This window comes from Polypterus senegalus, chromosome 10, assembly GCF_016835505.1.
Source record: "Polypterus senegalus isolate Bchr_013 chromosome 10, ASM1683550v1, whole genome shotgun sequence".
NCBI lineage: Eukaryota > Metazoa > Chordata > Cladistia > Polypteriformes > Polypteridae > Polypterus > Polypterus senegalus.
Genome location: NC_053163.1, coordinates 140,643,042 through 140,660,615, shown reverse-complemented (window position 1 = coordinate 140,660,615; position 17,574 = coordinate 140,643,042). Strand labels below are relative to the sequence as shown.

The following is a 17,574-nucleotide window of genomic DNA, read 5'->3' as shown; positions in this document are numbered from 1 at the left end:
CTTAAATGCACTAAAGAGTAAATAAAAAACATTTGCATACTCAGTCCATCACTCCATCAGTATGAGGATATCTTTTTCCTATGTTTTTTGTCTCTTTCTGATTTCGAAGCACGTATTAGTTCTATATACCCAACAGACAATAATTTATCCCCTCCACTACTCTAACATGCTTGACTCCCACCCAGAAACATTTTTGACGTTATTAAACAGGTCGCGCGACTGACATGAGGCATTAGTGTATCATTGTCTAAGTTGTTGCAAACGCCATTTCTGTGTGCCAAGTGATTTGTGTTTATGTGTTTGATAGAAAATTGATTGGGCTGTGGTGAAGTATTCTAGTAGATGGCTGCAAGTCTAGACGTTTCCCCTTCATATTTTTGTACGAATAAATTGTAAGTAACGCAGTTTTTATAAATATATAATTATTTTGCTTTATAATTTGCTATATACTTTCTTTAAAATCATATTTAAAAGCGGAAAATGAATTTTTTCTTACAAAAACTAATGACTGATTTAGATTTTAAAGAACACGAGGCGGCGTTATCATTTTCGAAGACTTATATGAAATTTTTTTCTTAAAATACTATTATTTTAAATATATTTTTTAAAATTTTCTTTCCCTTCCCCATTGAATTTTGGCAAACAGGAGGGTGCGTGAAATCTTCAGTTGTCCCAAGGAGCCGAAAACCGTAGCTACTCCTCTGGGGAGGACGTGGCCACCGGCAGGGGGCGCCTGAATGTTGTTAGAACCTTGGATGGCAGCACTTCTGCCACACCAGGAAGTGCTGCCGGAAGAAATCCCAGGGGCACCCGGAGTGATTCCGGGTGCTCACCTGAAACTTCTGCCACACCAGGAAGTGTCGTTGGACAGAGCACCTGGAGCCCTTCTAGGTAATTATAAAAGGGGTCGCCTCCCTGCAGTAGACGAGCCGGAGTTGGGAGGAAGGAGATGGAGCTTGTGAGGAGGGGAGTGGAGACGACAGAGAAAGAGAGAGAAAAGAGAAAGAGACAGTGCTGTTGGTGAATAAGGCTTTGTGGTGCTGTTTATAAGTAAACATGTGTGTTTTGGACATTCTGGTGTCTGTCTGTCTGTCTGTGTCCAAGGGCTGGCTTTCCACAATAGATAGATATGAAAGGCACTATATAATAGATAGATAAACAGATATGAAAGAGATTATCTTATTAATTGTAAATAGATATAAAAGGCATTGTATAATATGATGTCTATTTGTCATGCAATAACTCACTAGAGTTAGAGCGTTGATCTTCTTAATCGAAAGCAAACAATTAGGGTAGCGGCAGCCTCTGTATCAGGGTTTGCATGTTTCTTACAGAAAACTGCTCAAGAGGTTCACAAGGAAGAAACAAAAAAGAACAGCTGCAACAACTGCCGAGTGTGAGGCGCATGGCTGAGGCCATTCATGGGTAGAAGAAGAAGAACAGCAGCGCCATCTGCTTAGTGTGAAGTTATAGGACACAGAATGCACTGTTGTGACAAAGACAGACCAATGGCTGTGCAAACTGCCCTGTGCTCACACCAAAGTGATCTTTACGATTGCAAATACAGTGCGTCACACCATGATAGTGGAAAAAGATAGACAGATAGATGTGAAAGGCACTATATAATAGACAGGTAGGTAGATAGATAGATAGATAGATAGATATAAGGCACTATATAATAGATAGATATATAGATAGGTAGATGGAAGGCACTATATAATAGATAGATAGATATGAAAGAGATTATCTAATTAATTGTAAATAGATATAAAAGGCATTGGATAATAAGAAGAAATGTGAAATTCAACATACAACCAAACCAACAACCAAAGGCAACATCTGGCATTCTCCCCACAGTGTCTGATTGGCAGCTAAAAGTAGACCTGGGAGGACAGCTGAGATTTCCACACCACATCGTATCAACAACCCAACTTCCAGACATGATTATCTTTTCAGATTCCGCCCAGCAGGTAATCATGGTAGAGCTCTGATTGCCCTGGGAAAAACACATGGAGGAGACTAATTAAAAAAAATTACAGCAGGTACCAGGTACTAGTGGAGCAGTTAGAGGTGCGGGTGGAAGACTTGCTGTAAGCCAGTTGAATTGGGCTCTCTGGACTTTGTAGGAAAATCATCAAAGCATTTAACATGCTGGGCATCATGGAAACTTCCAAAAAGAAGGCAATAAGATCTATAACAGAAGCCGCAGAGAGAAACACAGATGACTGTGGACTAAAAGGACTGATCAGTGGGTGATTGCTGCTGGGCTGCAAGGTGAGGTCTGAATATCCCTGGCTGGGTCTCCTGTGTGAGGGGATCTGATGCTGAAAGACCCGAAATGACCCAATGACCACAGGAACATCACCGATGATGCATTCCAGCACATTCTAAAATGTATCTTACACATTATAGATAGATAGATAGATAGATGGTGGTGTGGAAGTTCAAACTTTGGCCTTCAAACTCTGAGGCTGCCACTGTGTAACTGTGAGTAAGTCACTTCACCAGCGTGTGCTCCAAATGGAAGAAAACAAAATGTAACCAACTGTATCTCTCAAACGTTTCTAAGTTGCTTTGGACAAAGGGGTCAGACAAAAAATAACTAATAACAGAAATGAAAGATATTATATAGTTAACTGTACATGAGTGTGAAATGCACTTTGTAATACAGAGAAAGAGATGTGAAGAACAGTACAGAATATAGTCAGTGATAGATAGATTGCACTGTGGGTGCTGGTGGTCTTTTGGCTCTTAGATTTTGTTTTTTTTTTAAACTTCTCACCCCTGGAGGTTTTTTTTTTCTGTCCATATTAGCCATCTGACCACAGCATCAGACTTATAACAAGAGACTGAAAAACAAATCTATAAATATGGACTCCTCCTTTTCTATTACCTATATATATGTTATGCAAATGTGTTTTCTTTATTCTTATATAATATTTTTATTATTTAATCCTTCATTTTTATTGATTTCTAATTTCTTTTTTGTAACGTTATCTTTGATGTCTTATAAAGCTCTTTGCGTTACATTCTTTGTATGAAAATGGGTAACAGAAATGAACAGTGCTGTTGTTAGAAATAGATATGAAAGATGCTACATAACTACAGTGCCTTTTGCATATACAGTAGTAACTGATCAACATGAAAGGCACTATATAAGGAAGGCAGATACACAAGCAGTCCTTTATTAATCCCCACCTAATCCGGTTGCAGTTTTCCAGTTTCCTAGTTTAGCACAGCTTTGCCAGCTGGATTGCAGCAATCCAAGTCTGCACCTGAGTGACGCATCTAAAGAAGGTTCCATTTCTACTCAGCCATTCGCTGCACAAGGTGCTATTTAATGAACATGTCAGGTCTCCGTCCTCCTTCATTACCATGGGCTTTCTCAATAGGCACCTTATGTGGTGGTCTGAGGTGCCTGCATGATCATAAAACCCCTCTTCAAACACGCTAGCTGCTGTGTTAGGCGTCGTATATTTGAAAGGTGTTGGCTCTTACTGAGTACTCCCTTGAAGTGTTTTATATTTTAATCTTACACAACATTCAGTCTCATTGGATTTCATTTGACTTTTTTTGACCTTTAATGTCAAAGTGAAAGCAGATCTCTGCAAATAAATTACAAATTTAAAAACACAAAATGAATGATTGCATAAATTATCTGCAGAGTCTCTCTGATCTTAGGCACTGTAGCTTGAAACTCCTTCAAGTTCTCAGTGGTCTCTTGGTGGTCACTTGTCTTCTTCTTGCACAGTTACTCATTTTTTGTGGACCCCCTGCTGAAGCAGATTTCCAGCACTGCCACACCTTTTCCATTTCTTCACGGCTGATTTCACTGGATATTCAGTTTCTTGGAGGTTTTCTTGTCTCCATCCCCTGACTTTTGCTTTTCACTGAGTTGCACGTTGTGTTCTTCTGTCTTCATTGTGTAGGTTAGCCCACCATACTAACTTTCCCCACAAGTGGGCTCTTCCACATTCAGGTGCATTTAAATGACAATCAAGTGAAATGCAAGACAGGTGACCTCCATTGAAGTAACTGTGGGACCCCTAAAACCAGTTGGCCACACCAGTGAGGATTTGGGGTGTCATATTAAAGGGGGTGAACACTTATGAGATCAAGTATTGTGTGTTTTATATTTGTAATTACTTTAGACCACTTTGCGGAGATCTGTTTTCACTTTGACCTTAATTGAGTCTCTTTTTGCTGAGCAGTGTCAAAAAAGTCAAATTAGACGCACTTTGATTCAGTGAAGATGTGAAAACTTCCAGGGAGGAACACGTTGTAATGGATTGATTTTCTATGTGCCTGAGAAGCGATACATGTTAATAAGCCAGCATGAATCTTCCTGAATGAAGTTCCCCTTCACAAGACCCCTCATCCAGGCTCCGACAATTCATTTTTCAATATGATTTATAAAGGAAGGACAACGTTACTTCTGGAGTGCTCTAGACATGTAAATTGAGGTCCACGTTGAAGCAGAAAGAAGCAAGTCTTTAAATCTTGAGTCACTGCTATGAAGGATTGTAAGAAAAGGTGGGATTCTTCCTGATTACCATAAGGGAACTGTCTGGAAACATCGCCTATCACTTTGGGTTGCAGCTGACTTTGAAAACAAACAAACGAGTCCAGAACTTCCTTTCAAATTCCCCTTCATTCCTGATGCAGTGCATAAAACAAAGATGAGGGTCTTCCTGCTTGTAATGGGCCCACTTGTCCTAAGCAGCTATGGGGTGCTGCAGGATATTGCGATATAAATTAAAGATAAGGCGCTCACTGCTCATTAGCTCCTACCATGGGGTTCTGCGTGAGTCGGCTTGACTTCAGTTGACATCCAATAGGAATGACCTAACCCCCCCCCCACTACGTTTCCCCATCACTTTGTCACAGCGGTAAAAGGTCATTTGTGTCACTAATTACTAGTGGAGTTCTCCATTGTTCTGCCAAGATAATTGGCTGTGATGGCTTCCTGTTTGACTTTTTCTTTTTTTCCTCACTAAGTCGACGTGTCCAACATTCCCCGGCAGAATGTGCTTTGGAGAGACTCACACTCCCGATCCTGGTTCTGATTGGCCTCCTGTGACCTCATGCGGCGGGCTCTGGCTACTTCGGCTCATTCAGACCGCAACTCCAAACAACCGTGTGAAGCATCGGAAACTCCCACACATGTTTTCATTTTCTAAAAGGAAACATGCTCATTCCTGGCATGTTTATATTGGAGAAGGCACTGAGCCGCAGCTTTGCCCAAGAAGCAAATAGGGAGACGGAGATACGGAGGGTGGAGGAGGGGAGGGAGCTTCACCCTCTGCCATATTCCATTTTTCTCTTCTGCCTTATTTGTTTCTTCAGCCAAAAAATACGAGTCATCTGCCAAGCTGAGGATATTATCTTAAATTCTTCTTAGATGATGTGGGCAAACTGCCCAGAGTTTACAGTTAGGATGCTGGGCTTCTATCCCAAAAGCCACTGGTTTAAAATCCCACCGCTGCCACCTTTATTTACCCTGAGGGACTCCCCAGTCTAATAATATACCCTTCTGTTAAAGAGTGCACTCTTAGTGCTCACTATAAAAGGTGCTTCAAACGGTGTGGGGGGGTCAGAACTGGTACTGCAAGCATCAGGGGGCGCTGTAGAGCCATGTTGGGGGCTTTAGCAAGATTAAAGAAATAAAACCCTGGTAGGGCAACTTATAGTGCATTCTGAACGTATTCACTCACCTTCACTTTCTGCACACTTTATCATGTTTCAGATTTCATTTGAACTCTTTCAGGGTGGATGTCGACTTTTGTCGAAATTTGAGGGTAGAGGACGGTAATCAGCCGTAAATGGTGACAAAACTTGCTGTTATGTTTTAGTCCAACTCTCTTTGCTGGAAGGATGGTTACCTTCATTAATTTGACCGCAACTCCCTATGCATGCGTGAGTAGCGAAGAGCAAACAGCATCTAAAATGGCATCAACATCTGGCAAGAGACCAAAGCGAATGAACAAAACCAAATACTCTGTGGACGACTTTTTGCACATTACTGCCGAATCAAACTCTGACTTGTCAGACTCTGATTTTGATGCGTGTGATCTGGAGATGGAGATCAAAAACAAAAGTGAGGCACCAGCTTCAGCTGATTGCGTCGCTGAACACACTTGTGTAGCTGATGAGCCAATGGCAACGTTCACCTGGGAAGACTGGCATTTACGATGACAAGAGTTACAAGCCAGATTGTGTCGCACTGCCACGCGAAGACAGGCCAGGCAGCCAGCCAGCCTGCCTGCCACGCATTCCTACCGGCCATTGAGCTGCCCCTACACAACCACCAGAGACGCTGAACAGGTGCCAACAGCAGCCACAGCAACAGACGTTTTACATTGATTAACATGTAAAACCTTTGCTTTCTGTGCTTTTCAGAAAATTGAATTGCCTGCAAAAAATATTTAGCCCTCAAAGAGTTAAATTGATACATGTGCCATTTTTGTCCATCAACCTAAACTGAAAAACCCAGAATGACAAAGTGAAAGCAAATTTTCAGAAAGGTTTATGAATTTATTAAGAATTTAAATCTGAAATCTCTCATTCAGAAGTATTCAGACCCTTTGTTGTGGGACACCAAATTGTGCACCCTGTTTAATTTAATTCTCCTTAAGATATGTCCAGAACTTGGTTGGAGTCCACCTGTGGCAAAATTACATGATTGAAAACTCCCTGTTGTATAGGAGGTCCACAATTCATACTGCATGTCAGAACAAAAGCTAAGCCGTGAAGTCCAAAAAACCCTCGGTGGACCTCCATAATCAACCTGTGGTGAGGCACAGATCAGGATGAGGTGACAAAACCATTTCTAAAGATCTGAATGTGTCCCCAGGAGTGCAGTGGCCCTAATGATTGTGAAATGGAAGAAGTTTGGAACCACCAGGACTCTTCTAAGAGTTGGCTGTCTGGCTAAATTGAGCAACTAGGCTAGGTGGTCCTTGATCAATGAGGTGACCGAGAACTCAATTCTCACTCTAATGGAACTTCAGAAGTTTGATGGTGAGATGGGAAAACCTATCGGAAGTTTCATCTCAGCAGCACTCCGTCAATCAGGCATTTATAGCAGAGTAGCTTGATGGAAGCCATTCTTGGTAAATTGTATGTAAATGACTCTGAGAGCACAAAGGAAAATTGTGTATGGTCCGATGAAGCAAAAATTAAACTCTTTTGACAGAACTCCAAGTGTTACATCTTCTGAAGACCAGGCACTGCTCATCACCTGCCTGATACCAGCCCTACAGTGAAGCCTGTTGGTGGCAATATCATGCTATGGTAGGGTGCTTCTCAGAGGCAGGGACATGGAGACCACTCAGAATTGAGGGAAAGATGACTGCAGCCAAATACAGAGAGGACCTTGAAGAAGTCCCCCTCTAGAGTGCACATGTGGCAATGGTTCACCTTTCAGCACCAAAATGTCCTGAAATATACAGCCAAGACAACACTGGAGTAGAATCAGGATAAGTCTCTGAGTGTCCTCGAGTGGTCCTGCCAAAGCCCAGACTTAAACCCTATGGAACATCTTTGGAGCGACGTGAAGATGGCAGTTCACAGACAATTCCCAGCAGTCTAACTGAACTTGAGAAGATCTACCAGGATGAATGGGATAAACTGCCAAAATCCAGGTGTGCAAAGCCTGTAGAAACGTACTCAGAGATGGAATTGCTGCCAAAGGGGATTCTACTAAAAAATGAATTAAAGATCTGAATACTTTTAGGAGACAACTTCATATAAGTTACTGTATATTAATACTTCTGGGGGAGTAGTGCATGCTGTGTGTTTGCTGGATGCTCTGCATTAGGGTGTTAGCATGGGTCACTCGAAGAAACATGTAATGTTCTATCAGGATAGTAAGGGACCCACTGGCCATGGCGATTAATAAAGTTGATCTAATCTAATATCGGACTGACTGTCAAGTTCTTCAAGCATAGATAGTGAAAGAGCATCATGGAATCTTGGCCATTTATGGCAAATTAAGGGTTTTAAGGGGCAGGTATATCAAGACTCACTAGGGGGATTTGTAGCCACACCTCTCTGGCCCAAACCAGAGGTATTTCAAGTTCAGACTGGTACTGGTATTGTATTGTATTGTATCTGTCTGTCAAAAATCACGCCTAGGGTCCTAACTGGAGCTTTATGATATATGGCAAGGGGTCCAAGAGCAACATCAGGGACACGCAAGGTTTCTGAGCTTTTGAACCCCACAATCTCAGTTTTATTATCATTTAGTTTAAGAAAATTCATTGCCATCCTGGTTTAATGATCATGCAAGCACACATGGAGTGTCTGTATTGTCTCGCTCTGCTTTGATTTTAGTGGCAAGTAGATCTGAGTGTCATCAGCATGGCAGTGAAAGGAGAAGCCATATGTCTTGACAATCAAGACCGGCAAGGAACAGCACCAGAGTTTTCAAGGGAGGAACTACGCGGCTGACAGAAGACGTCAGGATAACCCAGCTTCATTCAGGTAATTTGGCAGAGGGCCCGACATGCCCGTGTGAGGAGGTGGTTGGTCACAGATGCTGAGGTTTGGTTTGGCGTAACCCTTGCAATAAAAGACAATAACTCTACTGGTGGACATTTCAAGGTCTTTTTTCTCCCTCAGTTTCAGTGAACCCTTTGTGTTATTATTTGTGTACTTGTGCTTTATTAGTGGGATTTCCACTAATAACATTTGATTTCCCATCCACAGACAGTCTCCAGACACATTTGAGGAGATGTCACAAGTGTGAGTTTTCAAGTGACCCGCTCGGCAGAACACTAAAAATATCAGTTATGCTGTGAGAAGCCAAGTGGAAGATAAGAGTGTGCCTGGATAGCAGCGACCTGTCAGTGGACAGACACCAGAGAGCTGCACCCCACCCACAATGTGAAGCTCTTTTATGGAGATCACAGTACATGACGATGTGAATCTCTCCAAAGCTTGCTGGCGCTGAAGGCCACTGGTTTGTTTTCCACCAGTGCTTGTTAGCTCTGAAGATTCAGTATGGTAGAAATGCTCAAGTGCTTATTTATCTCTAAATTATTAAAATAATCTTCATTTTTTATGACGTCCTATATCAGGGGTGTCCAACTCCAGGCCTGGAGGGCCACAGTGGCTGCAGGTTTTGTTGTTAATTAAAGCCGTTATTGAATATCATGACTTGTTGCTGCTCTGATTCTGCCACAGCAGACTGTTGATTTAATATTTTTTCTAAGATCACTGTCAAAATGCTTTGGTGACTTGAGCAGACCAACACGACTGAGACCTTCACCTCTTCTTTATTTTCAAGTTAGCTGGTCAAGTTAGCTGGTCACCTCCATACTGCAGGGAGGGCTCCATCTGGCAGCCTGGGGGTATTGACAAGCCGGCCATATACCGCAATATACAGTGCATCGGGAAAGTATTCACAGCGCATCACTTTTTCCACATTTTGTTATGTTACAGCTTTATTCCAATATGGATTAAATTCATTTTTATCTTTAGAATTCTACACACAACATCCCATAATGACAATGTGAAAAAAGTTTACTTGAGGTTTTTGTAAATTTATTAAAAATAAAAACTGTGAAATCACATGTACATAAGTATTCACAGCCTTTGCTCAATACTTTGTCGATGCACCTTTTTCAGCAATTGCAGGCTCAAATCTTTTTGAATATGATGCCACAAGCTTGGCACACCTATCTTTGGCCAGTTTCGCCCATTCCTCTTTGCAGCACCTCTCAAGCTCCATCAGGTTGGATGGGAAGCGTCGGTGCACAGCCATTTTAAGATCTCTCCAGAGATGTTCAATCGGATTCAAGTCTGGGCTCTGGCTGGGCCACTCAAGGACATTCACAGAGTTGTCCTGAAGCCACTCCTTTGATATCTTGGCTGTGTGCTTAGGGTCGTCCTGATGAAAGATGAACCGTCGCCCCAGTCTGAGGTCAAGAGCGCTCTGGAGCAGGTTTTCATCCAGGATGTCTCTGTACATTGCGGCAGTCATCTTTCCCTTTATCCTGACTAGTCTCCCAGTTCCTGCCCCCCACAGCATGTTGCTGCCACTACCATGCTTCACTGTAGGGATGGTATTGGCCTGGTGATGAGCGGTGCCTGGTTTCCTCCAAACGTGACGCCTGGCATTCACACCAAAGAGTTCAATCTTTGTCTCATCAGACCAGAGAATTTTGTTTCTCATGGTCTGAGAGTTCTTCAGGTGCCTTTTGGCAAACTCCAGGCGGGCTGCCATGTGCCTTTTACTAAGGAGTGGCTTCCATCTGTCCACTCTACCATACAGGCCTGATTGGTGGATTGCTGCAGAGATGGTTGTCCTTCTGGAAGGTTCTCCTCTCTCCACAGAGGACCTCTGACAGAGTGACCATTGGGTTCTTGGTCACCTCCCTGACTAAGGCCCTTCTCCCCTGATCGCTCAGTTTAGATGGCCGGCCAGCTCTAGGAAGAGTCCTGGTGGTTTCAAACTTCTTCCACTTACGGATGATGGAGGCCATTGTGCTCATTGGGACCTTCAAAGCAGCAGAAATTTTTCTGTAACCTTCCCCAGATTTGTGCCTCGAGACAATCCTGTCTTGGAGGTCTACAGACAATTCCTTTGACTTCATGCTTGGTTTGCGCTCTGACATGAACTGTCAACTGTGGGACCTTCTATAGACAGGTGTGTGCCTTTCCAAATCATGTCCAATCAACTGAATTTACCACAGGTGGACTCCAATTAAGCTGCAGAAACATCTCAAGGATGATCAGGGGAAACAGGATGCACCTGAGCTCAATTTTGAGCTTCATGGCAAAGGCTGTGAATACTTATGTACATGTGCTCTCTCAATTTTTTGATTTTTAATAAATTTGCAAAAACCTCAAGTAAAATTTTTTCACATCATTATGGGGTGTTGTGTGCAGAGTTCTGAGGAAAAAAATGAATTCAATCCATTTTGGAATAAGGCTGTAACGTAACAAAATGTGGAAAAAGTGATGCGCTGTGAATACTTTCTGGATGAACTGTATACTAGGGGGCTTTGCCCCCTGCTCATGTGAGTCCTCCAACCTTCCCTGACCCCGGGGCGCACCACACGCAACACGCCAGCCAGTTTGCGTCTCTGCCACTCACGTAGCAGATGGATGACCTGCTAGCTTACTGCTCCTCCTATCGTGCTTCGTGTTCTACTTCTCGCACTGTACGTCGATCATTTCAAAGTCTGTACAGCAGCTGTCCTCGCTTCGCTCGCTTACCGCACCCCGTGCCACTTCATATCTCTGCAGCTCATGTGGTGAAAGGGGGTGGGGGGCTGAACGCAAGCTAAGGAGATGCGGATGGATCAACTGCTGTCTTTTTGCTGCTGAGCTGTATGTTCTGCTTGTCGTGCTGCGCGTCGATCATTTAATACCCTGCACAGCAGCTGTCCTTTGGTCTCACTGCTTTGTCTTGCAGGACGTCCAGGCTGATTATTACTTTCCTTATTTTCTGAATTTGCACATAAGATTATTATTGTTCTATTGTGCGTCCTTTTTTTGCCTTTTTTTATCTCCAACGCTTTCGTGTCTCTTTTTGATGCGCTGGCCTTTTTTCTTTGCTTAGTCATTCACGTGCCATCTAGAATGTATAACATTTTTAAGAGCTGGGAGCACATGAAGTGTGTCTGCCAGATACATTCCAACAACTGCGAGGTTAGATGTCCGTGAACTTGTTTTAAATTGTTTGTAAGTAGGGTCTTGCTTCCTAAGGTTGTAACGCCTAGTCTCGCGTGACGTCAAAGTGTCTCTCCGAGATGATCACGTCTTGACCCAAGATTTTTTTTATATATTATATATATATAAACGTCTATGCGTTGAAGTGTGTGTGTTTGTCAGGCACAGAAGTGAGACGTGGTGTCGTGGTAAGGGCTCCACCTCTGAGGAAACAGAAACTTAGCCACTAGCAACACAAGCGAGGCCAACACATTGGCAAAACAAAACTTCCGAAGAAAGACAAAGTCACTTAGCCACTAATATACAAGCGAGGCGAGCACGTCAGCAAAACGAAACCTCCTGGAAGGGAGATACCCAGAGTAGTTCCATTCAATTTCCTGACATCTCTACATTTCAATTTTTTTTCTGATGATTTCAATAGTTTCTAAGACCCTGTACTTCTTACAGTACAGGCTTACACATCTAGTACATCCATCCATCCATTATCCAACCTGCTATGTCCTAACTACAGGGTCACGGGGGTCTGCTGGAGCCAATCTAAGGCAACATAGGGAGCAAGGCAGGAAACAAACCCCGGGCAGGGCGCCAGCCCACCGCAGGGCACACACACACACACACACACCAAGCACACACTAGGGACAATTTAGGATTGTCAATGCACCTATCCTGCATGTCTTTGGACTGTGGGTGGAAACCCATGCAGACATGGGGAGAACATGCAAACTCCACGCTGGGAGGACCCGGGAAGTGAACCAGGGTCTCCTAACTGTGAGGCAGCAGGGCTACCCACTGTGCCACCATGCTGCCCATCTAGTATATTATATTAATATATCTATTAGTCTCATAGACAAACTGAAATGAGTCAAGATGAGGAGCAGTAATGTACTTCAAAGAAAACATAATAAAAGAGACCTGGAACCAACTGAGATTATTTTTATTGTTAAGAGATCAGGCAGTTAAAGTTTATAAAATGTTATACATAAAGAAAAGGCAGCTAAGAAACATTTTGCATGTTGAAGACAGATAAGTCAAGTCAAGTCAAGTGGCTTTATTGTCAAACCAGTCATACAGCACATTGCAGCATACAGTGGCACAAAATAACAGGTCTGACATAAACACAGGGCAAGTGCAAATAAGGTAAAGAAATATACTATACCACAAATAGTAACAGAAATGATCAATTGATCAATCAATCAATCAATCAGTAAAAATTGTAAAATCTGAAGTTTAAGCAAAAGAAAGTAAAGGCTGCAGATGGCAGCTGCAAATCGAAGGTGCTGGTTGGTGGGGCTTTGAGAGTGACAGGCAGATATAAAGGAGTGGGCAGGGGAAAGGATAGGGTTGGTGAAGTGCACAGATGAACAACAAACAGTGGGGACAGCGGTATAATGGTGGTTACTTGCAGTTTCATCACTTGTCACTCCTGCCAGTTATAAAACCAAACACACATCGATGGCAGACTGGAAAGGGAAACAAATAGAAGGGAGTTCAGCCAACTCCGTGTGTCCAGAGTGATAACTGGTCAGCTTCCGCTGTCTCCTAGTCCAAGGTTAATGGGCCATTACGTCAGTGCTGAAGAATGCATTCTGCACATCGGACTAATCCACTGTCGAGCTGCTGGCTATTTATTCTCATTTCCCTTTTGGACTTGCCTCTTGTGTGCATGTGTGTGTACGTCCATTCATACCTGCCTGTTTGCTTATCCCGGTCTTTTGTGTTGGTCTGCTTTGAGTAAACAACATACAATGTGAAACTACAAAAAATAGATACGTGAAAAGCTTGGCGTCAGATTGGCGGATGTCTGTTCATGCCGGTGGCAAATAACAAGAGTTCAGTATGGAAGTATAATAGCTTTAAAGATCTTTTTAAGCCATGGAAATCCATGTGTTTAGTTACAGGGCCGAGCCCTGCTTATCTACAGCGTCAGTCAGGCTCATGTGTTGGAGGTAGCGGAATTTAAAATACTCACTCCTGAAATCAAATCAACATCTATCTATCTATCTATCTATCTATCTATCTATCTATCTATCTATCTATCTATCTATCTGTCTATCTATCTATCTATCTATCTATCTATCTATCTATCTATCTATCTATCTATCATATAGTGCCTTTCACATATCTATCTATCTATCTATTAATTATATAGTGCCTTTTATCTATCTATCTATCTATCTATCTATCTATCTATCTATCTATCTATCTATCTATCATATATAGTGCCTTTCACATATCTATCTATCTATCTATCTATCTATCTATCTATCTATCTATCTATCTATCCTTTTGATATTACGCTAAACATCCTGTGGTCTTGCGAGTTATGACACAGGATCTAAAATAAATGTTGGGCACCAGCCGACTTGCCAAGTGTAATTAACAAGACAAATTTCAATGAAAGTAGCACACAATGGCTCAAATAAAACCAAAAAGAATGAGGTAATCGTTTCCCATGGTTTTCAGGTTGGGAGTAGAGCTACATCTCTGTGAAGTGTCAGGCCACAATGAGATGCCACTTCCCGGGAGGGTCTTGAACATAGAGCCCTCCGACTGGTTACCCTCATTTGGGGTCTTCTCTGTGCTGTAGTAAGAGAAAGAGATGACGTTGTTGGCTTCGGTGCCCCCTCTTGTCCCAAGGTAGTATTACTTTCCAGGGACAAGCCAGGAAAGTGATCCTCAGTGCATTTCGTATTTCATGTAGTGCCCCACTTAACTATCCACATGTCTACAGCACCTTTTTAACGCACCTATTTATCATTTTATCTGTTTGTCGTGCCCTTCGTTTCAAGCACTGACCTGCTAGCCTTCTTCCTTGACTGTCCATGTGATCCTGTCTTTGTTCTCCACTCCAGATCTGGCTTCACACCTGCAGACTCACTGGACGCGGACATCCTGCTCTTTTAGGCCTTTGCTGGATGGCGTCAACTGGTGGATGCCCCGTGTCGACCGTTGCACAGACTCTGAAATATCTTATCAGGCTCCTTTTCCCTCCTGGGAGCACTATCTCTGGAAACAGAAAAGAACATTTTGTGCTTGTTTTGGCGTCTTTCCTCTAAATATAACATCAGATTTTCTACGGCTCAGTCGCATCATAAATAACTCGCATGTGTTCATCTTGAGCAGACTGGTGAGGCCTTTGCTGGCAAATCGTTAGCCTCAGATTTTTCATTTTTGTCCCCAGGAGCTGCTTCTCCACCCTACCCATCTAAACCTGGGTGGATGTCTTACTGGCAGTCTGCTTGGGTGTGCTGCTCACCCAGAATGTGAGTGTTGGTGAAGGGTGGACCTGTCTATGAAGGAGAGCAGCTTTCCGTGTACTGAACATGACGCTGCAGCTATGTACTCCAAACACAAAGGTGCCCTTCAGGGCAGTCTGCCCACAGACAGTCACTGGGCCACCACATGGCCCTCAGCTCCTTGAGCGCACCTTATAATGAGTGGCTGCCGTATCTGCTGGGTGGCATTTATTAGAACATTCGATTCTTAGAACAATCTGGATGTGAACAGGCCATTCAGCCCATCAAAGCTTGCCAATCCTATCCACTTATTTCTTCCAAAATAACATAGTCGAGTTTTGACAGCCTCTAAATTCCTACTGTCTACCACACTACTTGATTGCTTTTTCCAAGTGTCTATCTTTGTGTAAAGATAAACTTCCTAATGTTTGTAAGAAATTTGCCCTTCACAAGTTTCCAGCTGTGTCCCCATGTTCTTGAATGAATTTTAAAATAACCGTCTCTATCCACCGGACTAATTTCCTTCTTAATTTTAAACACTTCAATCATGTCACCTCTTAATCTTCTTTTGCTTAAACTGTTCGTACCTTCTTTAACACACTACTTCTCCGCTGCGAAGCACGTGTATTCTGCTAGTCTTTCCTAATAACACATCCCCTGTAGCCCTGGAATCAGCTCTGCTGCTCTACTGTGGACCTTTTCTAGTGCTGCTATGTCCTTTTTGTAGCCTGGAGACCAAAACTGCACACAGGACTCCAGATGAGGCCTCACCAGTGAGTTATAAAGCTTGAGCAGAACCTCCTGTGACTTGTACTCCACACATCAAGGCGCTATATAACCTGACTTTCTGTTAGCCTTCTTAATGGCTTCTGAACACTGTCTGGCAGTTGATAGCTTAGAGTCCACTATGACTCCTAAATCCTTCTCATAAGGTGGACTCTCGATTATCAGACCTCCCATTGTGTATTCAAACCACACATTTTTACTTCCTTCATGTAATACTTTATATTTAATTACATAAAATTTCATCTGCCACAGATGTACTCAAGTACCTCTGTGATGATTCAATAGATTCTCGATAATCTGCCAATCCTCCTAGCTTGGCATTGTCTGTAACGTTAACCAGCTTGTTATTTATATTCCTTTCCAAATCATTTATATATTAAAAATAGCAGCGGGCCTAACACTGCCCTAATGGTCTTGTGGAACACCACTCTCAACATCAGACAGTTCTGATTGGGGTCTTCACACCAGCACCCTCAGTTTCCCAAACTGTCACTTCTTATAGTTTGATGCCCAACCTCTCATGTGGCACCTTATCAAAAGTTTTTTTTTATAAAAATAAAAAGTGTGCATGCTCTGTACACCAAAGGGCATGTGCTCCTTAATGTCTGTGTTATATGCACAAAGGGTGCCATTTGTGCTACTGAAGGGGTACACACTCTGGATTAACAACTTCCATGCCATTGAAGTTTAATAATACCAGCTACTTGGTATTAACAATGAGGGACAAAGTTTATCAACCCCACCTAGGACTCCAAATAGGCTTCGACCAGCACTGTCTATCTCCTATGTAATAAAACACTAAGATCTGTTTGTGTGTCCAGTCCCTACAAGAGGTCTGATTGGTCAGTTTGGCTTTGTTGATGCGATCCACGGAGGAAGCTGATTAATGGTATAGGAGGCATGCTGAGAGTCACCTTTAAAGATGGGAAGTATGAAAGCAGACAGGAGGCAAGTAAGGGGCCTCGAAATGACAGAGTCTGAGAAGAAGGCTTTATGGGATTGAGAGATGGAGAGACAGCCAAGAGTGGTTCAGACACACAAGGATAATGAGGAAAGACAATGAAGGTTGTGATAGGCGTCCATGTCAACATAGTGGAAGGACCAGGGGAAAGGGCATTGGCGAGGCAATACCTCCCCTGGGACACTAGAGGGCAGCCCTCCTTGGGTGGCTGTGGCACCACGGATTCCCGCAGGGCATGTCGGGAGCTGGAGTTTGGTAAAACCCTGTTGGGTTCTGTGGGGGCTGCCAAGTGGAGATGCAGAGCCCTATGGAGGACCTCCAGTAGACCTGGGACTGATTCCAGGTAATAATGATGAGCCACCTGGGACACGAATAAGAGGAGCCACCTCACTCCATTGAATGGCCAGAGTCGGGAGGAAGAAGACAAAGCCTGAGGAGGACTAGACGCAGATGGATTGGCGGCAAGAAGGGACTATACAGAGATGTGTTGCGGTGTTGGTAATTTGTGCACTTTTGCTGTAAATAAATCGGGTGTTGTGTTGAACCTGTGTCTTGCCTGTGTGTGTCTGGGTTAGGGTGGCTGTACGCCCCGGGCGGCTTCACGAGGTGTACATAGGGCAAGAGATATCAAGTAGTTTCACATTTAACATGACTAGTATAATAATATCATGTGAGGATTTCCAAGAGGGTGAACACTTTTTACAGGCACTGTGTATCTATTCTGGACTATTTTAACGTCTTATTATGTGGTCTTCCAACATCTGGTCTTACCAAACTACAGAACATTCAGAAGTCTGCTGCACTGAGTCCCAGCAGATTATGAGACCAACTTTGAGAAGACTGACTGCCAAATGATTTGCATTTTGTGACCACTAGGGGGATTAGCCACTTCCCAAACCACCAAACACAACT

General features: G+C 43.1%; 1 long non-coding RNA gene across 1 annotated transcript; it reads left to right on the top strand.

Annotated features, from left to right (window-relative positions):
- The first annotated feature begins 662 nt into the window (after window positions 1–662).
- On the top strand, window positions 663–9,134 carry LOC120537725. Its single transcript, XR_005635380.1, has 3 exons — window positions 663–891; window positions 8,335–8,484; window positions 8,710–9,134. It is a non-coding gene; the product is annotated as an uncharacterized LOC120537725 (long non-coding RNA).
- The last annotated feature ends 8,440 nt before the right edge of the window (window positions 9,135–17,574 follow it).